Here is a 27461-nt window from a genome sequence, read left to right as displayed (position 1 = left end):
TAGAGACACAGACTCTGAGAACGACAGTATGTTGTTCTTAAAGACAGTATGTGTATCAGCACGTTGGAAAGCACACCACAATAGAAAGCTGTTGGTAGATTGGTCTGGATCTTCTATTTACCAGATGAGTGTGAATATTATGCCTTATTTTGAAATGTGAATATAGGCCTTCAACCGTTTGGACATAAACAGACCATCCTCATGAAGTCTTCTGAAGTAGCCTAAAATACATTTTAAAAAGTAGCCTACCAAGGATTCTAAGCTCTCAGGTTTGTTGGTCTTTGATCGGTAACTGTTTTCAAATACATTTTTTGTCTATGCATTTTGAGTGACAGGTGACACGTAATTGCTGAGAAACATTGAACATAACCTAAAATTATTCTGCAAAAACTGAGATAAATAAAATCAGGCTAATGGATTGGACGAAATCTAAAGTGCAAAGGCATAATAACATGCAAAGAAAATAGACGTGAATCAAAAAAGAGAGAAACACTGAAAGTGTAGAAGTTGAGCGAGCCGGTTGAGACACAGTGGTGCAGAATACAGACATGCTCCTGCAGAAGTCTCCCTCCTTGAGCTAACTCCCTCTCGCTCAGAAGGCGTTGTTGTTTTGAACATTTAATTGTTAATTGCTCTTTAAATTCTATAGAGTATCGCCAATCATTCGCCATTTGACTTCAGACTGGATAGCACAGACTCGTCGACTCAAAACAAGCAACTCATCGTTCCCCTCAAAGATGCTTCATCGTGAATTGACCGCAGAAAAAAATAATCTGAAAATCAAATACATTCTACCCAAATTAATAGGCTAGGCCTACATCTGAATTTTAGATTTTTAAAAATCACGAATCATTGCTTTCACAAAGCCTGTGATTAAGGTAAGCAGCGAATTATTTAATTTTGTGTTGTGCTTAACCAGTCTGTAAAGCAATGATATTGATCATGGGTCTGACAACTAATTTACGGCTATGTTGTCTCTGCATTATTAGTCGCGTCCACGTTGGGAATAATTTGCATTGGTCACTGACATTTGGTCATAGATTGGCCCGAAACACACTCCAATCGAACGTTTAGTTGATGCCAAAATACCTCAAGTGATTTCTTATTCTAAATATATCCAATACGGTTATCAAAAGTTATATTTTATTTTCGACCCTTCCAACTGAAGTCGCTTTCGTTTGCCCATAGACGGGCTGGCTACTTAGTATATTTGACTCTCTCACAGATTGTTTTACGAGTTTTATGTCATGGGACACCTATCTCTGACACCTTTTTAATGAAACATCTAGCCTATACAAATGAACGGTATAAGAATATAATATCGATACATCTTTATTAATCGTTTATTAGCTTAGATTTCTAGAGTGCCTACAGTAGAACATCTCAAAATAATACGTACTTGTAACATTTTGCCTCCATATATTAGCGCTTCAGATACCCTATACGTGAACACTACACTAGCTTTACATTCTAGTCAGTTGAGTTTACTTCCTTAAAGGAGGTTTAATTGCAAATACAATAGCCTACAATAAAACGTTTCTGGATTGCTTTACATAAAATAAAATGAGGGTTAGTGTTCAAATAGAATATTGTTTATTGCACGTTCTTTTGTCGGAAAAGCTGCATTACTTTCCGCCAAAATGCAGACATTTTGCTATCCCAAATAGCCACAGCATTCAGAAGAGACTCTGAATGTAATTTGGTGAAATTAAAACACAATGACAGAAATTATCATAAATGTGCACTTTATTGTGTTTTAGTGTCAGGAGGGGATCAAGCAGTAAGCTGAGTGTGAGTCTATATTGCTGACAATCCCATATCCAAGTCCAGTGCCAAACAGGGCTGGATGGATGCGCCAGCCAGAGAGGGTTATGACCTGTCCTTGTAAAGGGACAGCTTGACCCGGGAAAGACCAATAAAGTGACACGTGCTTATCAACATGTCCTGCTCACAACAAACCTGGGGTGTTTTAAGACATAGTAATTTCCTAAACGTATAGATAACAGGCAAGTAAGAAAACAAATAACTATGTTAAAAGGTTTATAAATACAGTAGTTGATGAAGTGTTTACATAGTTTATAGACAATTAACTAGTTTGTAGATAGTTTATAAAATTAACATTGTTATTCCTTATACTTCTCTATTTATTCCCATACAATTTATCCAGTGAATCTATAACTAGCCATCTATTATAAACAATTTAACCTTTCATAATATGTATTTTTATGAAAATAGTTTTTTAAATTCTACATTTCATTCTATGATACCGGACAGTTCATAGGGCACTAATGGGCAATGTTATGTTGAAATGCAGGTACTTAAAAAAATGGCTGCACTTCATATTCAGGAATGATGTCAAATATAGCTTTCATCAATGCAATATAACAATACAGTGTATAGAAAATATGAGTTTTGATGATGGGGTGAAGGGTTTCGATGCTTGGAATGTGATTCAGAGAGGGACCTGTTAGAATCCTAGATGTCAGTGCTATTAAGTGTCTCCCCAGGGCCCTCTAGAGCAGCTAGGGGTCAGAGGGGATGACCGCAGTTTAAGTGGCTTGTCCGTCTATTCCCCAATGGCCAATGGAATGAACTCCATTGACAGGAGCTGACATGAATTTCTTTCACAGTGACACTGAAAGTGTGATCATTTGATTACAGACACTGAAACATGCTTATAATCATATCCCCTACTAGGTAATAAAGGATTACATATATGTGTTTTAATTACAGTATATTCAAAACCGTACTCTGTAACCTTGACCTTGCAGTTTTTCAATGCACAATAGACTTAAAATTCCAATAATATACCTAATTTCCCTTGCATTTTAAGGGTTTTTAACTATCAAAAGTAACAATGTATCCCTGACTAAAAGTCAGTAACAATGTATCCCATCTCTTACAGAATCCCCACTACTCTTGCTTGGGGTAAAACGTTTATGATAATGTCAATACATTCTGTATGTGTGCAGTGTAAACTGAAGCCACTCCCACGATGCTCCCAGCCTAGCCTAAACTAGACTAGTTGTGTAAATGTGAAAAATACTTGAGAAACAGCCCAGGCTCCCAGACGAGCTGACTAGACCGTGTCTCAGCCACAGGAACTTGACTGCAGGTGTTCTGTCACATGGCACTCCAAGATCATTTGTATTCATTCGTTTATTCTTCTCAGATTTTCTGCTTGTCATAAGGAGATAGATAGGGCCTATTGTAGCGGGAGGCATTGAGGGTCCTCATACTTACCATCACTGAGAAATTAATCTTCAGGCTTGCCGTAGGAGAACAAAACAACCTTTTATGTGCCGTGTAACAATATGTAAATGAATGAAATACTCGTCATCATAATTTAATCTATTTACATTGCTACACTCTAAGAGGCGTTCTTGGATGGAGGAACAACTAAACCATCCTGGGGAGTAGGGAGGTGACTAAACATGGCATCTATAGTCTAACAGCTCAAACTCTATCATTCCTAAAACGGTTTATGGGACTGTAAAATAGACATCTTTTCTGTGGCTATCATTATGAGATGTGGAGGGAAAAACATCTAGCCAACTTCAGAATGGACTGTAAGCAGTCATTGTCAACAGAACACAGCATCTCACTGTATGTAGCCATAAACTCAATAGAACCAAGAACCTCCTGTACAAGACTAGCACTCAGAAACGCCTGAGCCCCCGTGCACTGATATCAAAACACAATCGTGTACCTCTCTTAACTGCAAGTGGGGAAAGAGGAGAGCAGAGAAAACGGCCAGTCTTTCATTGACATCATTATGGCCGTCTCCTGAATGGAGAGCAGGCAGAGCGCAATTAGCTATAGACCAGCTCCCCCTGCAACGGAGGGCCGTGGATTATTGCCCAATCATTTATATCTTCCAAGCCAGTGAGCATTAGGGCCTGTATTCTGTGTTAGCATAAGAATAGAAACAGGTCCTGTGAACTTCACCGACCTATTGACCCTGCTCCCCAGACATGAATAGCACCACTTTCAGGCTCCCCAGCCTCTCAAACAGGCTTGAACCATGCCTAAAGTCCTAATCATGGTAATTTAATATATCTTAAGCCCCTGGCTGCTTTAGTGGAGCTCCTCTATAGTTTGTTTTAGGCATTCACTCCTTCTCACCTCATCATTACCACTCCTTATTTGGCAAATTTAAAGGGGTGCTATGACACTGCAAGTCCCTTTTCATCACCTAAATAAGCTGTGCTGCCATATAATTAGAACGGTTTTCTCAACTATTCAGTCTTTTCAGATCAAGACAACAAAAAGAGGAAACCTCACTGAGGCAAGATACTGTACTCTGGCATGAAGAACCATGCCAGAGAATGACCCTGTCTTGGATATAATTCTACACTATTTACATATGTTGCAAATTGTGGCCCACCATAACCACTGGCACACACACACTCATGCGTATATCTCTCTGAAAATACACGCATACACATGCACACACACACACCTCATTGAGTTGTGCACTGAGGATGCATGATAATACGATGTGGGAGGAAGAGGAAGAGGAGGAAGGGCAGGGTAATTTAACGCTGGGGATAGGCCTAATAGACAGTAGATGAAGATGCATTTACATTTATTTCTCAATGATGATCCTCCTCGTTGTCAGTATTATTGGTCACTAAACCTGCTGAACAGTCCCAAACTGTACAAACGTAATTGTATAACTGAGAGATTGTATAACTAGACTTTTACACATAGGATTATTTTACATCAGTGTTCATGTAAATGCGAATGAAAAGATGACAAAATGCCTGAAAATCTCAAAGCACAATGACCAACTGGGGAGTGACTTAGCGATGCACGTCTCTCCCTCCCTCCCTCCTCCGCTCTTGTGTGTGTGTGTGAATGTGTATGTGTATGTGCGCGCGCGCGTGCGTGCGTGAGAGAGAGAGACATTTTTAACAATTTCATCCATATTTTTATTCACTCTTTATATTACAATCCTATTCGGTAGGAACAATATATCTGTGTCAACATAAAAGCACAAACAACATCTTTACGACAAAGTATCTACGCAAGCATCCTTAACACACATGCGCATTTCAGTGGAGAGGTGCAAAAGCGACCTCCTCAGGAGAGAGAATGCATTTCTACAGACTGCAGCAGTTTGTAGTCCAATTATACACAGGGGTTTGTGGTAGTGGACCCAGAACATGAAGGAAGGCAAGCATCTCGGCAATGACTTTTGAGGCATATAGCTCTGTATACTATAGAGCTGAAAGGAGAGCGTTATGTTTGAAGAACGGCCCTGTTTGAACTTTGGCAACGGCCTTTGGCAAAGTAGAAAATTATGCACGTGTAGCCAAAACATTACTTTTAAAAGATAACCTTATCATTTTCTATTAAATAATGTTCTCGAGAAATATCTCAATAAATCATTTTTGATAGGGTGCCCGTGCGTATTATAGCCAATCATATATCAGTCATGAACATGAAGTGCTCACGTGAAGCATAGCAAAAATGTGCCCCATATCAGAATGTCTTAAAACAATAAACTAAATAAGCCTAAAAAGAGTTGGCAATGTGTTCATACTTCATTGAAAATTGAGTTCAACTTTAGCCACATTAAGTAGGTTAAAGTTTTTACAGAGTATGTGTCGCTGAGATAGAATAGGCCTACATTAGATATGAAACATTATTTTATACGGATATGACACTGCCCCTGTGTCCGCGTAAAGCAATGTGCCCAACATCAATTAATCTTTAAAAAGCTTTATTAAAATACATGTTCTTTTATGTAATTTCATTTTATAAATGCTCTCACTGCCGCTGCTACAGCGTTAACTACACAGTGTTAAACATAATTAAACATAATTACTCCTTCACCACTGCCAGCTATACTGTTAATGCACCCTGGGCAGGCGGGAAGGTGTGACGTTTGGAAAGTGTCCAGGTTTAAAAGCCTTCTCTTTGTCAAGAGGGATAGACACATGGCCATTATGCTCCCAACAAGCCTTTTGATCAGTACAACAGCATAAAGTCATTTAAAAAATAGCAGCCAATTTGCAAATAGCAGTCATTAACTCCTCCACAAAGTATTTTATTCTGTTGTTTTATGACGCATGTTCGTCTTTTTAGTATTCGATTCTTATTACTAAGATAGGCCACTGTTTCTGTTTTCAAGATGCTGAGAAAAATACAACTGTATTTTTATCAGCAATAAAATCTCACTTGTCTAACTAGATAATTTACTACATATTGTACTTGCATGATATATGTGTGATAAGCTATATTAAATAACATCAATATAATTTTGAACAGAGAGAGAGAGCGAGAGAGAGACCTGCTGTGCAGAGAAAGTCTAGTTGGGCGCTGTCCAGTGTACAAGGTGCTGAACAATGTGACTACACGCATGTATGAGCATGTCGTGGCTGAGTAATTACCACTCTTTTCTAACAACCACCATTTCTACAACTATAGACCTAGTTACAGCGAAGGCAGAAACATATTTAACTCCTTAAAGCACGATTGTGGCCTGATTAGACTCAAGACATGAAACACTTTTCAACAAAAACTGAAAAGGTTAAAGACCAAGGAGAGCGACCCATTTTTGCACGCGTGAAACAAAGACGAATTTGATCACTCCATTGATGATACATAGCTTGTAAGTGTTTTCTGAATGTGCCCTTCGTCGTGGTCGTACTAACGTGTGGTCGGCCTCAAACATGATGCCAAGTAGGCCTACTCTGACAAACGAGCGTAGAGTGGCACCAATGTAAAGTGTAGACCTAATGAAGAAGAGCAGTACTCGTGCTCTCTAATTTCATGATGTTTTAATGATGTTTGAATTCTTCGTGGGCATAGCCCTGTTAACAATAGGTGTTATCGTGTTGTAAAATAAGTGCTCCTCATCAATGTAGCTAAATAGATTTTCCAAGTCCAAGTATGGGATGAATAACGTCCCATAACCTTAACATATCCCCAAGTGCTCCAGTAGGGCTACTGAAGGCTACATTCGATAAGATATCTAATGTATTTTGAACTTATTTGTTGGGCAATTAATAACCAGCACATTAATGCACACTGCTGTATTAGGTCTATAGCTTTATGCATGCATTAGAAAACCTTGGTATGCTCGATAATAAATAGCCTACAGATCAGGTGAAAATGTATCCGCTTATAGAGAGGCCACATATTGTAGGCTTATTGAATAGAGTTTAGAGAACAGAGCAAATCGGTAGGCTAGGCAGGGCATGTTGAGTGGGCTAACTCACAGAGCCCGTGGCGGACAGAGAAATATTCTAATCTCCAAATGAAATGAACTCAACTGTGTCAATATGACAAAACCCAACTGCTTCCAATACAATGCTATGAAGACCAACGACATCTGATAAAGAGCTTCAAAGTTTGAGCTATTATGGAAAATCATGATTTAAATGTTTAAATAGATGGCGTCTAAATGGTGTCTCTATTCTTGGCTCGCTTTAATTAGGCTCTCGTCCAGAGGGCTGCTTATTTTTTCAGCATTGATACATTTCGATACGTTTCAGAGCTTCATAGTTTCAGCGTTTCTAGTTGTGATATCAGAAATCTCATACTATAAACTCTTATCTTATTTATCATTTTAAGCATGTGTTATTGTAGCAGTTGTAGTTGCAGAACTTATTCAAACACTAAATTAAAGTTACTGTAATGAAAAACGTTTTAATAAGTTTTCAAAAGAATGTGCTGACCATACTTCAGGGGTGTGGTTGCCAGCTACAGTAGTCTGTAGCCTACCTGATCTGGTCCATGGAAAAAATTAAGACATTATTTTAACTATGTGATGCATTTGACATGCTACTACAATGCTTATAGCTTTTCAATTGTATAGTTTTAAGTCCTCTTGCACAAAGACCTCAACCAACGAATTGACAATAAAACATTTCGATCAAGCACATTTCTATGCTGCGGATAAAAGGGACTTCAACTGTTCATGTCAGCCCCTTTGAAACAAAAGGGATTGACATAGCATCATAGCAGGAAATATGTTTTTATAGTTCAATCGTTATGCATTTCTCTATTATATCTCAGCTACATATTTGATCTCATCAGAACGGAATTTATTATATTTTATAGACCCATTTTTTATTTGAGATTAATCGGGATAGTCCCTCAAAAATATTTAAAATTATATTTTAGAGGAGTGGAAATTATATTCAACTTTTCTTTTCAGAGTTGTATAATTATCGATCTTTAATCGTTTAATTGGCATCAGGCGAGTCTCGTAGGAGAAACAAATATATAAACCACACTATCATAAAAACATACTTACTGTAACCTTTGTTTCTCTATTTTTCATTTTTTTTAATGAATTACATTTTCTTCTAGGCATATTTGCATGCCACTGTAGCCTAATAGGCTATATTACAACTTATATGGTGTTTGTGAGCATTTCTAAATGTGTGCTGATTGCCTTTGTGTTAATAGTAGCCTATACATTTTAAAGACTATATTGTACTTATGGTAAATACTATTTGACTTCTCCTCGTAATCTTTTATTGTCACCATCCTTTCAGATGTTTTCATCAAATAGCCCATTGAGATTATTTTCATAATGTGTTGGTATGACGTATATCTAGTTCAACTAAATCTCTACTATTATTTAAATCTATTAAGTGACATATATCCATTTGTAGAAAACGTTTGGTCCTTATAAATGCAACATTTGATGTATTTTATTTATTTCATATTTTCTTCTCAAAGGGTATTTTTCTAAGACACTGAAATAAATCGAAATAAATTTAGCTTTACTAATACCATTTTCAAAAAAAACAGGGACTATGTTTTAGGCAATTTTATCACAATGACTGTCCTAAATGAAATTACTGTACTACATCCCATAAGGGAAAAGGAGCTGCTAAGAGTGCGGCATCTAGTGGCATCCTGTAATCAATGCTCATTAGTAAGTAGGCACGGAAGCGGATGGGAATTCCGTGATTTCTCCATGAAAGCATAGAGCCCATGTTTTTAGATGATCTAACTCATGTGTATTATGTCATCTGAACGCGAGACTCTGCTCTAGAATGGACATACACCAGTGTATTAAACACATTCATTAAGCCCCAAAAAGTATAACAAAATAACACAGAGGCCTATATTTAATCATGGCCACTCACTGTAGGGTTAGTTAACAGTGGGGTCCATTCATGGCGGTGGTGCAGTGTGTATATTTGTAGGGGGAGGTTGAATATATAGAGAGTAGGAAGTCACACAGTAGAGTTATTGTCCTAGCTGTCTCCTAGTCAGAGAGAGAGAGAGTCTAAGCGTTCTCTTTCAGAGCCTGGTGCTCCAAGTGGCACAGCCTCAGAATGTTAATGGAGACAGAACAGACCATGGGGGAAGTAGCCAAGACCAACACCACCATTACTGCCGGCCCTACTCGAGACCTGGATCTGTGCACTGGTTCTGGTTCTATCCCCCTTTTGTTTATTGTGAAAAGTGGAAAAGAAAGAGGGAGAAATGTGTTAAGCTCTTCCGTTTGGGTCTCTCTGAGTGATTGATACAGTTCCTGTGTAGTAGGAAGGACTCAATAATGTTGCCCACTCACTGCCATCTTGGTGACTGGCCAGTAAAGCCTATGTGTGGGTTATGTCCAAGTGAAGTGATGCGTTTTTTTTATTCAACACATCTCAGTCAAACATATATAATTATATATGTCAACCACAACTCAAACAAGACATTGCCATTTCTCGTGAAAAAAATATTCTGTATGTTACCTATTTGTAACTTCTTTCACTCTATTGTAATGGCATTGTTACGTTGAAATCTCTGTTGATCCTGTGGAGTTCCAATGTGGTATCAATTTTCTTTAAACTCTTGACCTTTTCAAATGATTGCAACAATGTACAAACATATTCATTATAGCAGCTTGTAATGCCTCAGCATCAACTCATGCAAAGTGCCATTCCAAATCCATTTCAAGTCTGCCGCTCAAAACAACTTAGAAATATTGTGATCATTTCCAAATGAACATGAATTCAATTATGTATGTACAATCTATATGTGGATGCACACTGTTAACTATATGGGCCATTAAACAGGAGAGCACATTACAAACCAGATTTTTCCAGGCCTACCCCCCACATACAGACCATGCCTGCAGAAAGTCAATGTAAGTGTAATATAGATGACTACATAAGGTATTGTGTTTCACACAGAGAGCAGAGGCTGCATGGTAAACCCAGTGGGTGAAGATCAGATGCCCAAATCGCTGCCAGGCTTCTCTGTGCCAGTCTATGCCACTTTGGCACCATCTGCTGGTAACGCGGGCCTCTGTCTCAGCCTTGCACTGGAGAACTCAGCATGTCAACTGTACTATAACTATACTTCTTGTATGGAGAACTCTATTGTTCAGCAGTCTATTCTAGGTCAAAAAGGCTCCTTAACAGCTTCTACCCCCAAGTTATAAGACTGCTGAACAATTAATCAAATGGCCACCCCCTTGTACAAATTACCTCGACTAACCTGTACCCCCACGCATACCTCCTGTATATAGCCTCATTATTGTTATTTATTTTGCTTTAGTTTATTTAGTAAACACTTTATTTTCTCTATTTTCTTAAAACTGCATTGTGAGGAGTCTGTTTGAGAAACAGTCCTTGTCACGTTCGTTATAAGGATTGGACCAAGGCGCAGCATGGTATGCGTACATTCTTATTTATTAAAAGAATGAACACTGAACAAACTAACAAAATAACAAAACGAAACGCTATACAAACGAGTGCTGACAGGCAACTACACATAGACAAGAACCCACGAACACAAAAGGGAAAATGGCTACCTAAATATGATCCCAACGATAAACAGCTGTCTCTGATTGGGAACCATATCAGGCTAACATAGATATACAAAAACCCCTAGACCTACAAAAACCCTAGACATACGAAAACCCCTAGACATACAAAAACCCCTAGAGTACCCACCCTAGTCACACCCTGACCTAACCAAAATATATAGAAAACAGAGATATCTAAGGTCAGGGCGTGACAGTCCTCAACTGGCAGCTTCATTAAATAGTACCCGTAAAACACCAGTCTCAACATCAACAGTGAAGAGGCGACTCCAGGATGCTGGCCTTCTTTTGCCCATCTAAATCTTTTATTTTTATTGGCCAGTCTGAGATATGGCTTTTTCTTTGATAGTCTGCCTAGAAGGCCAGCATCCCGGAGTCATCTCTTCACTGTTGACGTTGAGACTGGTGTTTTGCGTGTGCTATTTAATGAAGCTGCCAGTTGAAGACTTGTGAGGCATCTGTTTCTTAAACTAGACACTCTAATGTACTTGTCCTCTTGCTCAGTTGTGCACCGGGGCCTCACACTCCTCTTTCTATTCTGGTTAGAGCAAGTTTGTGCTGTTTTGTGAAGGGAGTAGTAAACAGCGTTGTACGAGATCTTCAGGTTCTTGACAATTTCTTGCATGGAATAGCCTTCATTTGTCAGAACAAGAATAGACTGACGAGTTTCAGGAGAAAGATCTTTGTTTCTGGCCATTTTGAGCCTGTAATCGAACCCACAAATGCTGATGCTCCAGATACTCAACTAGTCTAAAGATGGCCAGTTTTATTTCTTCTTTAATCAAAACAACATACATCAATTAAATGTTTCAAAGATAATAAGCTGTCAAGAAGACATGTTATCCATTACAACTGTAATCGCAGGAGGTTTAACATTAGTTGAAACAGTGCCTTTAGATTCATTTTCAAACTATGATAAGTAAGATCTTGGTCCGTATCCACAAAGCGTCTCAGAGTAGAAGTGCTGATCTAGGATCTGTATTATTAATTTTGATCTAAAAAGCAAAACTGACTCTAAATCAGCACTCCTACTCTGAGATGCTTTGTGGATATTGACCCTGGTGTAGGAAATATAATTAAACTCAGCATTCTGATCTCCATGACATGTTCTGAATAATTGGCAAAACCTTGATATAAGGGCGCAAGGCGAGACCCAGATGCAGACACAGGAGGCAGGTGGTTAGAGTCATAGTTGTTTATTTATATCCAAAAGGAGTAGGCAAGAGAATGGTCGTGGACAGGCAAAAGGTCAAAACCAGATTCTGAGTCTGAGGTACAGAGTGGCAGACAGGCTCGGTGTCAGGGCAGGCAGAAGGGTCAGGCAGGCGGGTACAGAGTCCAGAAATAAACAGGCAAGGGTCAAAACCGGGAAGATTAGAAAAAGAGAATAGAAAACAGGAAAAACATGCTGGTTGACTTGAAAACATACAAGACGAAAAGAGGGCGATGACGGCCGGGTCCAGGATGTCTTTAGCAGGAACCCAGCACCTCTCCTCCGGACCATAACCCTCCCAGTCAACCAAGTACTGGAGACCCCTGCCCCGTGGCCGAACCCTCGGGAGGCATCTCACCTTATATGCAGGCTGGCCATCAATGACCCAGGGGGAGGGATAGGCCTAGAAACGGAAGACAGTGGACTGTGAGACAAGGGCTTAATCCTGGACACATGAAAAGTAGGATGAACACGGAGGGTACGGGGCAACAGCAGACAGACAGCAGTGGGACTAATGACTACATAAATGGGGAAAGGACCAATGAAACAGGGGGAAAGTTTACGGGATTCTACCCGGAGGGGTAGGTCCCGAGTGGATAGCCATACCCTCTGCCAGACCCGTTAGCAAGGTGTCAGAGTCCGGTGACGGTCTGCTTGTCGATGATACCTGGAGGTTGTCTTGGGACGAGCCGCCCGAGCTCTTTTCCAGGTACGCTGACAGCGGCGGATGAACATTTGGGCTGAAAGTATGTTGACCTCCTCTTCTTTCTCTGGGAAGAACGGGAGCTGATATCTCATGGAGCATTCGAAGGGGGATAGTTAAGTTACCAAGCAGGGGAGAGTGTTCTTGGCACATTCCACCCAGACCAGTTGCTGACTCCAGGTGGTGGGGTTACTGGCAACAAGACACCGGATGTGCCGTCTCCATATCTTGATTAGCTCGCTCCGACTGGCCGTTGGACTGGGGATGAAACCCGGGGAACAGGCTGGCCGACGACCCGATAAGGGTGCAGAACTCCTTCCAGAATCGGGACAAAAACTGAGGACCCCGATCTGAGACAATGTCGACCGGGAGTCCATGGATTCGGAAGACATGCTGCACCATGAGCTGGGCCTTCTCCTTGGTGGAAGGTAATTTAGGAAGAGGGATGAAATGGGCGGCCTTGGAGAACCTGTCAACCACCATCAGCATGGTGGTGTTGCCATCTGACGGAGGAAGCCCAGTGACAAAATCCAGGAAAATAAGGGACCAGAGCCGATGAGGAACAGGAAGTGGCTGAAGGAGACCAGACGGAGCTTGCCGCGGAGTCTTGCTTTGAGCACACACCATGCATGCGGCAACGAAGGCCGAGACATCAGGAGCCATGGTCGGCCACCAGAAGCGCTGTCGGAGGAAAGCCAGGGTACGACAAGCACCAGGATGACAGGTAAGCCTGGAGGAGTGAGCCCATTCCAGGACTTGGGACTGGACTGAATCAGGAACGAACATCTGGGTAGCCGGGCCTTCCCCAGGGTCTGGCTGGGAACATTAATACCCCAGACAACCGCAGCGGCCAAACATCAGGCAGGGAGGATGGTTTCTGATTCCGAGGGTGTGGCAGCGGATCTGTACAGGCGGGAAAGGGCATCCGGCTTCGCATTTTTGGACCCTGGGCGGTAGGAGCTGGTGAAATTAAACCCAGTGAATAACAGAGCCCACCGGGCCTGCCTAGAGTTAAGGCAGTTGTCTGTGCGGAGATATTCCAAATTCTTGTGGTCGGTCCAAACTAAAAATGGATGTTCCTCCCCTTCCAGCCAATGCCTCCACTCCTCCAGGGCCATCTTTACTGCTAGGAGTTCCCGGTTGCCAATGTCATAGTTCTCCTCCGTCGAGTTGAGACATGAAGGCACAGGGATGAAGCTTTTGGTCCTTGACGGATCGCTTGGAAAGAACGGCCCCTACTCCCATGTCGGAAGCGTCAACCTCCACCACAAACTGACGGGTCGGATCCGGATGGATGAGGATGGGGGCAGTGGTGAATCTTTGCTTCAAATCCACAAAAGCCTTGTTTGCTGCTGGGGACCATGTGAACGGTACCTTGGGAGAGGTGAGTGCAGAGAGGGAAGCTGGCAGGTTTCTGTAGCCCCGAATGAAACGGCGGTAAAAATTTGCAAACCCCAGAAACCACTGTAGCTGCACCCTGGACGTGAGTTGGCGCCAATCCACCACCGCTCTCACTTTTTCCGGATCCATCTGAACATTCCCTTCAGAGATGATGTATCCCAGAAAAGTGATTGTGTAGAGGTGGAACTCGCACTTCTCCGCTTTAACAAACAATTGGTTCTCCAGAAGGTGCTGAAGAACTTGTCAAACATGGAGAACGTGTTCCTGGGCAGAACGGGAGAAAACCAGGATGTCATCGAGGTATACAAAACAAACCGATTCAACGTGTCCCGGAGCACATCGTTAACCAGAGCCTGGAAGACTGCAGGATCGTTAGTGAGTCCAAATGGCATGACTAGGTACTCATAGTGTCTACTTTCTGTATTGAAAGCAGTCTTCCACTCGTCTCCTTCACGTATCCGGACAAGGTGGTAGGCATTCCGGAGGTCCAGTTTAGAAAATATGTTTTCCCCCTGGAGAGGTTTGAAAGCCGAGGCAAGGAGTGGTAGCGCGTACCGGTTCTTGATGTCATTGAGTCCCCGGTAATCAATACATGTACGCAGGGTCTTGTCCTTCTTTCCTACAAAGAACAACCCTGCACCGGCAGGAGAGGCCGAAGGGCGAATGCTTCCAGCCGCCAGAGAGTTATCAATGTACTCCTCCATGTCCTTGGTCTCAGGGCCAGACAGGGAATAAATCCGGACTCGAGGCGGTGTGGTGCCTAGGAGGTGGTCAATCTCACAATTGTAAGGACAATGTTGAGGAAGGGAGGTAGCACGAGCTTTACTGAAAACCTCCCGGAGGTCATGATACTCTGTGGGAACGGCAGAGAGATCTGAGGCCAAACTTAACCCAGCAGGCAGAGGTTTAGGGGAAGGCTGCGCCGCCTTCAGGCAGTGTGAGTGAGAATGGGCTCCAACCCAGGATTGAACCCATGGTCCAGTCAATATTGGGATTGTGCTTCTGGAGCCAAGAAAATCCCAAAACAATAGGGATGTAAAGAGACTCAATGAGAAGCAGTTGTATTGACTCACTGTGATTACCAGAAATAGTCCTGGGAACTGTGCTGTGTGTGACTCTGCCAATTGAACGGCCTTCCAGTGCTCTGGCATCCATGGGAACGGAAAGGGGTTGAGTGGGAATAACTAGTTCAGAAACCAGGGTAGCCTCCATGAAACTCTCATCAGCCCCAGAGTCAATGAGCACCCGAAAAGACTGACTGGTCTCCCCACAGCAGAATAATAGCAAAAGGGGTACGGGTAATAGGAATTAGGGAATTCCCAATCTGACTCACCAGAGTACTTGTACCTACTAATGATCTAGGTCTCCTCACTGGACAGGTAGCAATGAAATGCCCCACAATACAGACAACTGTTGGAGCTTAGCCTATGTGAACGTTCCCTAGGTGAAAATCTAGCTCTTTCCAGTTGCATAGGTTCTGGTGTATCTGATTCACCCCTTGTCAATGATTCTCGAGGGAGCTCGTGTGGCTTCAGATCCTCTCGGAAAAACAATCCTCGGGGACTTCCAGTTTCCCTCAGGGGTGAGCGAGCCACTGCGGATGAATGAGACAAGACTCTCTCTCTCTCCTGCGTTCCCTTAGGCGTCCATCAATTCTAATGGTGAGGGCGATGAGAGAGTTGAGGTCCACCGGTAGTTCCCGAGCAGCTAGTTCATCTTTTACCACCTCAGATAATCCGTGAAGAAAAGTATCGAAAAGAGACTACGGATTCCAGGCACTCTCGGCGGCCAACGTGTGAAAATCAACTGCGTAGTCTGCCACACTACGGGAGTTTTGACGTAATTCCAGAGGTTTACTGGCCGCCTCTCTCCTGGATACCGGAGAATCGAATACCTTCCTCACTTCTGCCATGAAATCCTCCAGATGACAACAAATGGCAGATTGTGGCTCCAAACTGCCGTAGCCCAGGAGAGCGCCCTTCCCGACATTAGCGTAATAACATACGCTATCTTAGATGGGTCTGAAGGAAACAAAGATGGCTGTAGCTCAAAGACAAGAGATCACTGAGAAAGAAAACCCCGGCAGGTGCAGGATCCCCAGAATATCGCTTCGGAAGAGCTAAATGGGGTTCTCAGGGAGCCAAGGTAGGCTGTACAAGCTCACCACTAATAGGAAAAAATTACTGGGTGGTTGGGGTTTCTCAGAGGTGGCAGGCAGCCTCTGAGCTAATTCCCTGATTTGCTCCATAATCTCCTTAAATCCTTGGTCGTGGCGCTCCGTCAAGGAACGGAGCCCTTCCCGAAGGTCCTGTACAGCTCCTCATGTCTCCTAATAGTGGCTCCCTGCAGGGAGACAGTGTGGCAGAGCTGGTCCAAGTCTGTCATGGCCAGTTTGTACAATAAGGGCACAAGGCGAGACCCAGATGCAGACACAAGAGGCAGATGGTTAGAGACTTAGTTGTTTATTTATATCCAAAAGGAGTAGGCAAGAAAATGGTCGTGGACAGGCAAGGTCAAGGTCAAAACCAGATTCTGAGTCCAAGAGGTATAGAGTGGCAGACAGGCTCGATGTTATGCCAGGCAGAAGGGTCAGGCAGGCGGGTACAGAGTCCAGAGAAAACAGGCAAGGGTCAAAACCGGGAAGACTAGAAAAAACAGGACAATGGGAGAAACACGCTGGTTGACTTGACATACAAGACGAACTGTCACAGAGAGACAGGAAACACAGGGATAAATACACTGGGGAAAATAAGCTACACCTGGAGGAGGTGGAGACAAACACATGAACAGGTAAAACAGATCAGGGTGTGACACTAGATTTTGTAAGTGGAAAAAATGTATCCACAAATTGGATGCTTTTCCATTGACTCAGTCCCATGCCAATACATTGTGTATGTACTGTATATTGAACTTAAAAGTGATATTAAAGTGATATTAATGTTAGATTATTTTGTTGCATTAATTATTACATGTACTTTAATGCAAGTCGGCATGCACATACACATGCTAATTTATGGTCCTCCTCTTTGGCGCACGCACGCACACACACACACACACACGCACGCACACGCACTCGCACACACGCACACGCACACACACACACACACACACACACACACACACACACACACACACACACACACACGTACACACACACACAAGCAGACATGCATAAACACACACAAGTGCACACACAGACACACAAAAACACATAAAACCCAATTAAAATATCTGGCTTCCCATCCAAAGGATCCAAAGGTAGCATGCCTGGCTGCCATGATGAGTTTAACAACAAGGGGTATGTGAAGATGTTTCCTGTGGCCCCAACACTAGCAATCATAGGAAAGGGCATTAATTTGTCCATCTCTTCCCCTCAATGCAGCTTATTGTTTCAGCTCATTGGGATGCCTTGATGAGCTTGGAGGATGAGGGGCAGATGAGAAGCATTCTCCCAGAGACAGAGACGGGCCTGGTCCTGGAAACAAGGAGCCACACAGGGTCTAGGACCTCCGTCCACCTCGACCCAGCAGAGCAGGGTAAACCCAGAGAAGAGAGCTTTGTGCTGGACAACAAAGCACAAACATTCCCCTAATTTCTCGCCTCATTCTGCCCCAATCAGAGCTCCTAATTAACACTGAATGTCCTTCGAGAGAGTGGAGATCAAATAGTAGCAATTATCTGTGTGGACTTTGATGAGGTGGACTCCCATGCATTCATGTGGCTGCAAATTTGATCAACAATAATCTGGTTCCCCTGCTCATGGCACAAAGAGGGAGGGCAGCATGTTTGTGTGTCTTCCTCGGCTAAACAACACGATGCGACTAAAATAACTCGCAAAGGTTTGGGTTATGTGACATCGCACACATTCTAGAACACTGCAGCATTTAAGCTACCATATATGTCCAATACAAATTACATTTTTCTGAAGGAAGGGAAACAGGACATATACTCCATCCATTTTCACAAAGCATTTCTCTCCAACTGTGTATACTGTATATATGGTAATGAGTAGAGATCCTAGCACAGAGGAAGAGGCTAATGGCCAGGCAGCTGTGTTATTACTGTATGTTCAGACCGTGTTCATACACCCGCCAATACACACATTATGAAGAAACAAATGCATACACGCACACACACAAATACTGTGTCTCTGTCTCTGTCACACACACACACTCACAAGCACAAACACACACACACACACACACACACGACCGTTCATAAAAAAATAAGATCACTCCCTCTGTTTCGAGACATTGGAGGTAAAACTGAGTTACATCAGGAGTACACACAGTCTCCCACAGTCACCGGGGCACAGTGTCTCTCAGTGGTCAGGCAGGGCAGTGTGTGGAGATCAGGTTTTGTGAGGCTCTGACATGATGTGACAGGCCAACTCTCACTCACAGAACTCTGTATTTTTGTCAATATTTCTGCCTTCCTTGTTAACAATGGTTCAGTGGAGATTTCTTTATTCCAGAGCAGACAATGGTCTCTTTCTTTCTCATCCCCACACCCACCTCCACACACACGCACACACGCACACACACTGGCAGACACATGCACGCTTGCTGTCACACTAATTTTGATGGTAATTAATGACATCACCTCGGAGTTCGAGGGTTGGACTGGGGGAAGATGGGGAAGGGGAGGTGGGTTGCATTTGTTTGCCGAGCGGACCGTGGGAACAGGGGGCTCTCCAGGGTGGCGAGTCAGAGGCTCCAACAATACACACTCTGTCGCCTTTCACCCAAACACACAGCCTTCCCCAGAGAATACACCCCTCCCTCCCTGTCCCATGCTCTCTCGCTCCCTCCCTCCCTTTTTGTGAGTCTGTCCTTCCTTCCCTCTCTCTGACTCTCTCTCTCTTCCTCCACTGCACTTGTCCTGTGCTGTATGAGTCGGCTGCCCCCTGTCTGCCTGTCTGTGTGTCAGTAGCAGCAGCCTCCTCTCACCACAGCCACACAGGACAATGTGATGCATCAAAATGCATCAAAGTAGAAAGAGTAAAGTGTGCACACCATTGGCTTCATGCTATATGTCACAAATTTCCCCCGGTACTGCTGCTCATTCTGTTCACCAGTTCTGGAGGTCTACATCACCGGTTTTCTTTTCTTCACTGAACGGATTCATTATCATCAAACCGGACTGTCTTGTCTGATTACACACACCAGGTTCCCATTTCCTCTGAATAGTATGTTATTTATGTGCCCTCTGTTCCCTCCGTCTTTGCCGGTTATTGTTCTCATGTCCATTGGTCGTGTGAGTACCTATGCGTTGGTGCAGCTGTTATGTTGCATGCTTTATATATTGTGTATTACGGGTATCGTCCTGTGTCCTTCAACGAGGTTTACCCTCGCTCTTTTGTTTGGGTACAGCCCAGTGTTTTGTATACGTGTTTGTTTTGGGTGTATTAAAAATGCCTATTGTGTATTCCTGCGCCTGACTCCAAATCCTTTTTACCAGCGTGACAGAATAACCGACAGCAAAATGGAGACAGCTGGCGAGCTGGCGAACATTGTAGGGACAGTACAGTACCATGAGGACTGTCTCTCCAGACTCGGTATCGCCATGGACAGTGTGCTGGAAACCATCCTGCGCTTGGAGCGGAGTGTGCAGTCTCACCAGTCTCTCCAGCTCCCACACCACAATCTACCTCCATTCCATCGAAGCCGGTCCGTGGAATACCCCTGTTCCTCCCAGAGCGCTTTGACCACGCACCAGCAAGATGCAAGGGGTTCCTTCTACAATGCAACCTGTACCTCGCTTGCTACGCCAGGGCTGTTTCCGGAAGAGACAAGGTTGCCACCGTCATCTCGGCACTGACCGGACGGGCTTTGGACTGGGGTGCCGCGGTCTGGGAGACGGGCGGACCCGAGGTTGAGTCCTACAAGCGCTTCACCCTCCTCTTCCACTCAGTGTTTGGTCATCCTGTGGAGGGCAGAGAGGAGGGTGAGCATCTACTTTAACTATGCCAGGGATCTAGGACCGCCTCGGAGTTCGCCCTGAAGTTCCGGACCATCACAGCCTCCACCGGATGGAACGAGTTGGCTCTGGTCAACGTTTTCCGCAGTAGACTGCAGGAGGAGGTACAGCTGGAGTTAGCCTGCCGTGATGGCAACCTGTCATTCGACCAGCTCATCAGCATGGGGATCCGGTTGGACAACCTCCTCCGGTCCTGAAGAAGACCTGTGAGAAATTCGGAGCCCATGGCTACACCTGCTAAGTGGCCAGAGCCGATGGAGGTGGGCTCGGCACATTTGCCTGAGGCAGAGCATAGGAGAAGGATGAATCTGGGCCTCTGCTTCTATTGTGGAGAAAGGGGTCATTTCTCCCGACCTGCTCTCTATCCACTGAGAGGCGAGGAGGTGACAAGCCAGGGAATTCCCCCGCACCAACCAGGTAGGAGGCAAGGTCTCCTCTCCTTGTCTGTCAAATCAACCAGTGTCTTTTCCCGTTAAATTCCCCGAGTACCCTTCACTCCCGTTAGCTCTGATTGATTCCAGAGCTGCCGGGAATCTCTTAGATGGCCACTGCATTACGCATTCCTTTGGTTCCCCTACAGTCACCAATTCCAGTTCGAGCCCTGGATAATCATCCAATAGGAACAGGGCTCGTACATCACATTACTGTTCCTGTTTCTTTGCTGACCCATGACACTCATTCAGAACAGATCACTTTCTTGATTATAGACACCTCCACGCACCCCATTGTTTTATGTCTCCCCTGATTGAGTTTGCATAACCCAGTTATTTCCTGGTCGGAGAGGAGACTGCTGGGTTGGCAGGAGTGTCAGGGGAGGTGTCTCGCGGTGTCTGTCACGTCACTACGGTGGAAAGTCTGTACTGTGCTCCTCAAGTGGACTTACCGGAGGAGTACCAGGATCTGCACAGGGTTTTCTCAAAGACGCAGGCTACACGCCTGCCTCCCCATCGCCTCTGGGACTGTGCCATTGACCTATTGTCTGACGCAGCACTCCCGAGAGGACATGTCTATCCCCTCTCCTATGTGGAGACCGAGGCCATGGAGACCTATGTACAGGAGAGTCTCCAGCAGAGTTTTATCCGCCCCTCTAAGTCACCATCCTCCTCAAGCTTATTTTGTGTCAAGAAGAAACATGGGGGGACTGCACCCCTGCATTGATTATTGAACACTGAACAAGGCCACCATCATGTTCAGCTATCCTTTACCCCTCGCCCTAACCATCGTCGAACAAATGGACGGGGCGCAGTACTTCATGAAGCTGGGCTTGAGGAGCGCCTACAATCTGGAGCGCATTCGTGCAGGCAATGAATGGAAGACTGCTTTTTTCATGAACACAGGTCATATTACGAGTGTCTCATAATGCCCTTTGGCCTGTCGAATGCTCCTTCAATCTTCCAGACCTTCATCAACAAAGTGTTTCGGGACATGCTGGGATGGGGCGTAGTGGTCTATATAGACAACGTTTTGGTCTATTCTTCTGACCATGTCCAGCATGTCTCGTTAGTCAGGTCTGTGCTGAGAAGACTGTTGGAGCATGATCTATATGTTAAACAGGAGAAAAGTTAGTTTTTCCATCGGTCCGTGTCTCATCGCCACGGAAGGAGTGGAGATGGAGGAGCAACAAGTCAGCGCACTCAGGTCATGGCCCATCCCCAATTCCGTAAAAGCAATTCAGCGATTCCTGGGGTTCGCCACCTATTTCCAGAGGTTCATCCGGGGCTTCAGCACGGTGGTCGCGCCTCTTACCTCCCTGCTGAGAGGAGGTCCCCAGCGGCTTCTTTGGATGGCGGAGGCGGAGAGGGCGTTCGAGACGCTGAAGGCACTTTTCACCACTGCTCCCGTGTTGGCACATCCCGACCCCTCACTCCCCTTCATCGTAGAGGTGGATGCCTCTGAAGTAAGATATATGGCGCAGTGCTGTCCCAGTGTACCGGGGACCCCTCCAAAGCTGCGGTCCTGTGCTTTCTCCTTTAAGCTGCTGAGCCCCGCCCAGTAGAACTACGACGTAGGAAACGGGAACTTTTGGTAGTCAAGAAGGCTCCGAAGGCATGGAGGCACTGGCTGGAGGGGTCCAAACAGCTTTCCCGGTGTGGACAGACCACCGCAACCTGGAGTACATTAGGGTAGCGAAGAGGCTAAACACGAGACAAGCCAGGTGGGCTCTATTCTTTGCCAGGTTCCAATTCACAATTTCCTATAGGCCAGGCTCGAAGAATGTGAAGGCGGACGCCCTGTCTCGCCTCTATGACGTAGAGGAGAGGCAGGGAGAGGAGATCCCCATCATCGCGCCAGTGGTATGGGATGTGAACGCCGACATATGGAAGGCCCTGCATACGGAACCCGCACCTGCACAGTGCCCGGAGAACCGCGCCTACGTGCCCACAGGTGTGCGGAACCGCCTCCTTTCCTGGGCACTGTGTCGGGTCATGCTGGGATAGGCCATACCATCGCCTGCCTAACGGAAAAGTACTGGTGGCCCACCTTGGCTAGGGACATCCTGGTTTATGTCTCTTCCTGCTCCATCTCTGTTCAGTCAAAGACACCCAGACACCTCCCTTATGGAAAGCTCCTTCCCCTGCCGGTTCCTCAACGACCCTCGGTGGACTTTGTCACTGACCTTCCCCCCTCCCAGGGGAACACCACCATTCTCATCGTTGTGGACCGGTTTTCCAAAGCTTGTCGCCTCCTTCCTCTGCTTGGGATTCCGTTGGCCATGCAATCTGCTGAGGCTCTTTTTATGCACATCTTTCGGCACTACGGGATCCCGGAGGATATTGTGTCAGATCGTGGCCCTCAGTTCACCTCACAGTTATGGAAGGCGTTCATGGAACGCCTGGGGGTCATGGTCAGTCTCACCTCCGGGTATCGGCCTCAAGCTAATGGGCAGGTGGAGAGGGTCAACCAGGAGTTGGGCAGGTTCCTGCGCTGTTACTGTCAGGATCGGCCGGGGGAGTGAGCAGATTTTCTACCTTGGACGGAGTAGTGCAGAATTCCCTCCGCCACTCCTCCACTAACCTCACTCCTTTCCAGTGTGTGTTGGGGTATCAGCCGGCCCTGGCACCTTGGCATCCGAGCCAGATCGAGGCTCTTGTGGGGGATCAGTGGTTTCAGCGAGCTGAGGAGATCTGCAACGCTGCGTATCCTCGTCTCCAGCCCTCGTCTCCAGTGTGTTGGCACAATGAACAAGCCGACCGCCACCGCAGTGAGGTGCCTGTTTCCTCCCCAGGTGACCGGGTCTGGCTCTCCACCCGGAACCTACTACTCCACCTGCCCTGCAGGAAGCTGACCCCACGGTTTTTTGGCCGTTTAAAACCTCTTCGGGCTAGGGGGCAGTATTTTCACTTCCGGATGAAAGCGTGCCCAAAGTAAACTGCCTGCTACTCAGGCCCAGAAGCTAGGATATGCATATAATTGGTACACTTAGATAGAAAACATTCTAAAGTTTCTGAAACTGTTCGAATAATGTCTGTGAGTATAACAGAACTGATATGTCAGGCAAAAACGTGAGAAAAATCCATCTAGGAAAGAAAAATTGAGGTCACTCTCTTTTCAATGGATTTTCGATGGGGATCTAGATTTCTAAGGCACTTGCTTGCAGTTCCTATCGCTTCCACTAGATGTCAACAGTCTTTAGAAATTGGTTGATGTTTATCTTTTGAGAAATGAAGAAGGATGGCTGTTCAGAACGAGGGTCGACTCTAGTGTACTGTTTGTTAGGGGAGCGCGACCTGAAAGCTCGCTCCACTTTGTTTTTGTCCGGTATTGAACACAGTTTATCCCGTCTTAAATTTGATCTATTATTTACGTAAAAAAATACATAAAGTTGTATTAGGAAAGTTGTTTGAAATGTTCGGAACAAGTTTACAGATGACTTATTAGATATTTTGTACTCATGTTGCGCGAGTTGGAACCAGTATTTTTCTGGATCAAACGCACCAAAGAAATTGACATTTTGAAGATATAACGACAGAATTTATCAAACAAAAGGACCGTTTGTGATGTTTATGGGACATATTGGAGTGCCAACAAAAGAAGATCTTCAAAGGTAAGGCATGAATTATATTGTTATTTTTGCGTTTTGTGTCTCGCCTGGCAGGTTGAAATATGAATGTCATGTATCTGACACGTTGGCTGGATTAACAACAAGTGTAGCTTTAATTTGGTGCATTGCATGTGTGATTTCATGAAAGTTTAGTATTTATAGTAATTTAATTTGAATTTGGCTCTCTGCATTTCACCGGATGTTGTCGAGCGGTTCCGCTAGTGGAACGTCTAGCCGTAACAGGTTTTAAAGTCCTGAGGAGGCTTAATGAGGTAACGTAACATTTACAACTCCTAGTTGATTAACGCATTAACCCAAGCTTTCACGTGTCTCTCCTCAGGCCAGTGGTGCCTGGTTCCCTTGCTGAGGCTGGTCCCAGTGATGGCTCGTCTCCTCCTCTGGACATCGAGGGAGCTCCGGCGAACTCGGTCCGGGAGGTCCTGGATTTCGAGGCGTCGGGAGGGTCGTCTCCAGTACCTCATCGACTGGGAGAGGTACGGCCCAGAGGAGCAGTGCTGCGTTCCTGTGGTGGACATCCTTCGCTGACCAGGGATTTTCACCGTCGGCGCCCAGATCAACCCCCCCCCCCCCCCCCCCCCGCGCCCCTATGGTCGTCCCCGAGGCCAGTGTCGCATCGGAGGGGGGAGGGGAGGGGGGTACTGTCACGGATCCCCTCGGTACTGCTGCTCATTCTGTTCACCAGTTCCGGAGGTCAACGTCACCAGCTTTCTAGGCTTCACTGAACGGGTTTCATTATCATCAACCCCAGACGGTCTTGTCTGATTACACACACCTGGTTCCCATTTCCCCTGATTTGTATGTTATATAAATTATATGCCCTCTGTTCCCTCTGTCTTTGTCGGTTATTTTTCCCATGTCTGTTGGTCGTGTGAGTACCTATGCGTTGGTGCAGCTATTATGCTGCGTGCTTTATATATTGTGTATTATCGTCCCGTGTCCTCTTTTGTTTGGGTACAAACAAGTGTTTTGTATACGTGTTTGTTTTGGGTGTATTAAAAAACCCTATTGTGTATTCCTGCGCCTGTCTCCAAATCCTTTATACCACACTATAAAAGTAATGTGATGGACCTGACTCCCAATGGGCAAGATTTACAACAGGTTTTCTCCTGAAGTTTGTTTCTATTACTTTCTACTTTGAAAACGTATACAGTACCAGTCAAAAGTTTGGACACACCTACTCATTCAAGGGTTTTTCTATATTTGGACTATTTTCTACATTGTAGAATAATAGTGAAGACATCAAAACTATGAAATGACACATATGGGAACATGTGGTAACCAAAAAAGTGTTAAACAAATATTATATTTGAGATTTTCAAAGTAGCCACCCTTCGTATTGACAGCTTTGCACACTCTTGGAATTCTCTCAACCAGCTTCATAAGGAAGCAGTCACATGGAATGCATTTCAATTAACAGATGTGCCTTCTTAAAAGTTAATTTGTGGAATTTCTTTCCTTCTTAATGCGTTTCAGCCAATCAGTTGTGTTTTGACAAGGTAGGGTTGGTATACAGAATACAGCCCTATTTGGTAAAATACCAAGTCCATATCATGGCAAGGAGAGATCAAATAAGCAAAGAGAAATGACAGTCCGTTACTTTAAGACATGAAGGTCAGTCAATACGGAACATTTCTAAAACTTTGAAAGTTTCTTCAAATGCAGGTGCAAAAACCATCAAGCGCTATGATGAAACTGGCTCTCGTGAGGACTGCCACAGGAAAGGAAGACCTAGAGTTATCTCTGCTGCAGAGGATAATTTCATTTGAGTTACCAGCCTCAGAAATTGCAACCCCCCCCAAAATTTTGGGGGGTTTTTCAACAGGACAATGACCCAAAACACCTCCAGGCTGTGTAAGGGATATTTGACCAAGAAGGAGAGTGATAGAGTGCTGCATCAGATGACATGGCCTCCACCATCACCCAACCTCAACCCAATTGAGATGGTTTGGGATGAGTTGGACTGCAGAGTGAAGGAAAAGCAGCCAACAAGTGCTCATGTGGGAACTCCTTCAAGACTATTTTAAAAAAGCATTCCCGGCGAAGCTGGTTGAGAGATTGCTAAGAGTGTGCAAAGCTGTCAAGGCAAAGGGTGACAACTTTGAGGAATATCAAATATAAAATATATTTGGATTTTTTTTAACCCTTTTTTGGTTACTAGATGATTCCATATGTGTTATTTCATAGTTTTGATGTCTTCACTATTATTCTACAATGTAGAAAATAGTAAAAATAAAGAAAAACCCTGAAAATAGTAGGTGTGTCCAAACTTTTGACTGGTACTGTAAGTACAACAGGAATGCAAAATACGAATACGATTTCAGTTGGTTTACAGCATTTCCATCGACATTCTGACAGTAAGCATGGTGACACCTTCGAAGATGCTCTGTCATTCACCTAAGCTCAAAACAACACTGCAAGAAGCCATAGTGGAAGGGCTTAGTGAAGGACAATACACACAGAAGGTCCTAAACCAATCAGAATTGGACAAAACAACAACTCAGGATTTCCCAAAACAAGAGGAAAAAAAGCATGTGACATAACTTGGAGGTGTTGAATTGTACATTTCACCATGTTTAACACCAAGACCAACAGCCAAGCAGGAGCTGTGTTTACTTTCCATCCGCCTCTTCTCTCACCCTAAATGTACTGTAGTTTAACCCTTTTCAAATCAGAATACAAATACAATCCATCGCAGTGCTAGCTGTGCCACCAGAGACTCTGGGTTCGAGCCAAGGCTCTGTCGCAGCCGGCCGCGACCGAGAGGTCCACGCTGACCAGGTCGCTAGGTGTACGGTGTTTCCTCCGACACATTGGTGCGGCTGGCTTCTGGGTTGGATGCGCGCTGTATTAAGAAGCAGTGCGGCTTGGTTGGGTTGTGTTTCGGAGGACGCAGGGCTCTCGACCTTCGTCTCTCCCGAGTCCGTACGGGGGTTGTAGCGATGAGACATGACAGTAACTACTAATAATTGAATACCACGAAATTGGGGAGAAAAGGGGGTAACAAAAACAAAAAGAATACAAATACAATCAAGGAAAGGGTGGGGGATGTTCTTCTCAGCAATGAAAATTCCTGAGTTTACAGTTGCTTGTGAAAGTATTCACCCTCATTGGCATTTTTCCTATTTTGTTGCCTTACAACCTAGAATTAAAATAGATTTTGGGGGGGTTCATTTGACTTACACAAAATGCCTACCACTTTGAAGATGCAAAAATATTTTTTGTGAAACAAACAAGAAATAAGACAAAAAATGGATAACTTGAGCGTGCATAACTATTCACCCCCCAAAGCCAAAACTTTGTAGAGCCACCTTTT

General features: G+C 44.5%; 1 long non-coding RNA gene across 1 annotated transcript; it reads left to right on the top strand.

The window, feature by feature from the left end:
- Positions 1-492: 492 nt before the first annotated feature.
- On the top strand, positions 493-25160 carry LOC118964924. The gene is made up of 2 exons (XR_005052223.1): positions 493-878; positions 24468-25160. It is a non-coding gene; the product is annotated as an uncharacterized LOC118964924 (long non-coding RNA).
- The last annotated feature ends 2301 nt before the right edge of the window (positions 25161-27461 follow it).

This window comes from Oncorhynchus mykiss, chromosome 6 (assembly GCF_013265735.2).
Source record: "Oncorhynchus mykiss isolate Arlee chromosome 6, USDA_OmykA_1.1, whole genome shotgun sequence".
Taxonomy (NCBI): Eukaryota; Metazoa; Chordata; class Actinopteri; order Salmoniformes; family Salmonidae; genus Oncorhynchus; species Oncorhynchus mykiss.
Note: the sequence above shows the minus strand (reverse complement) of the source record. Positions and strands in the feature narration are given on the sequence as shown.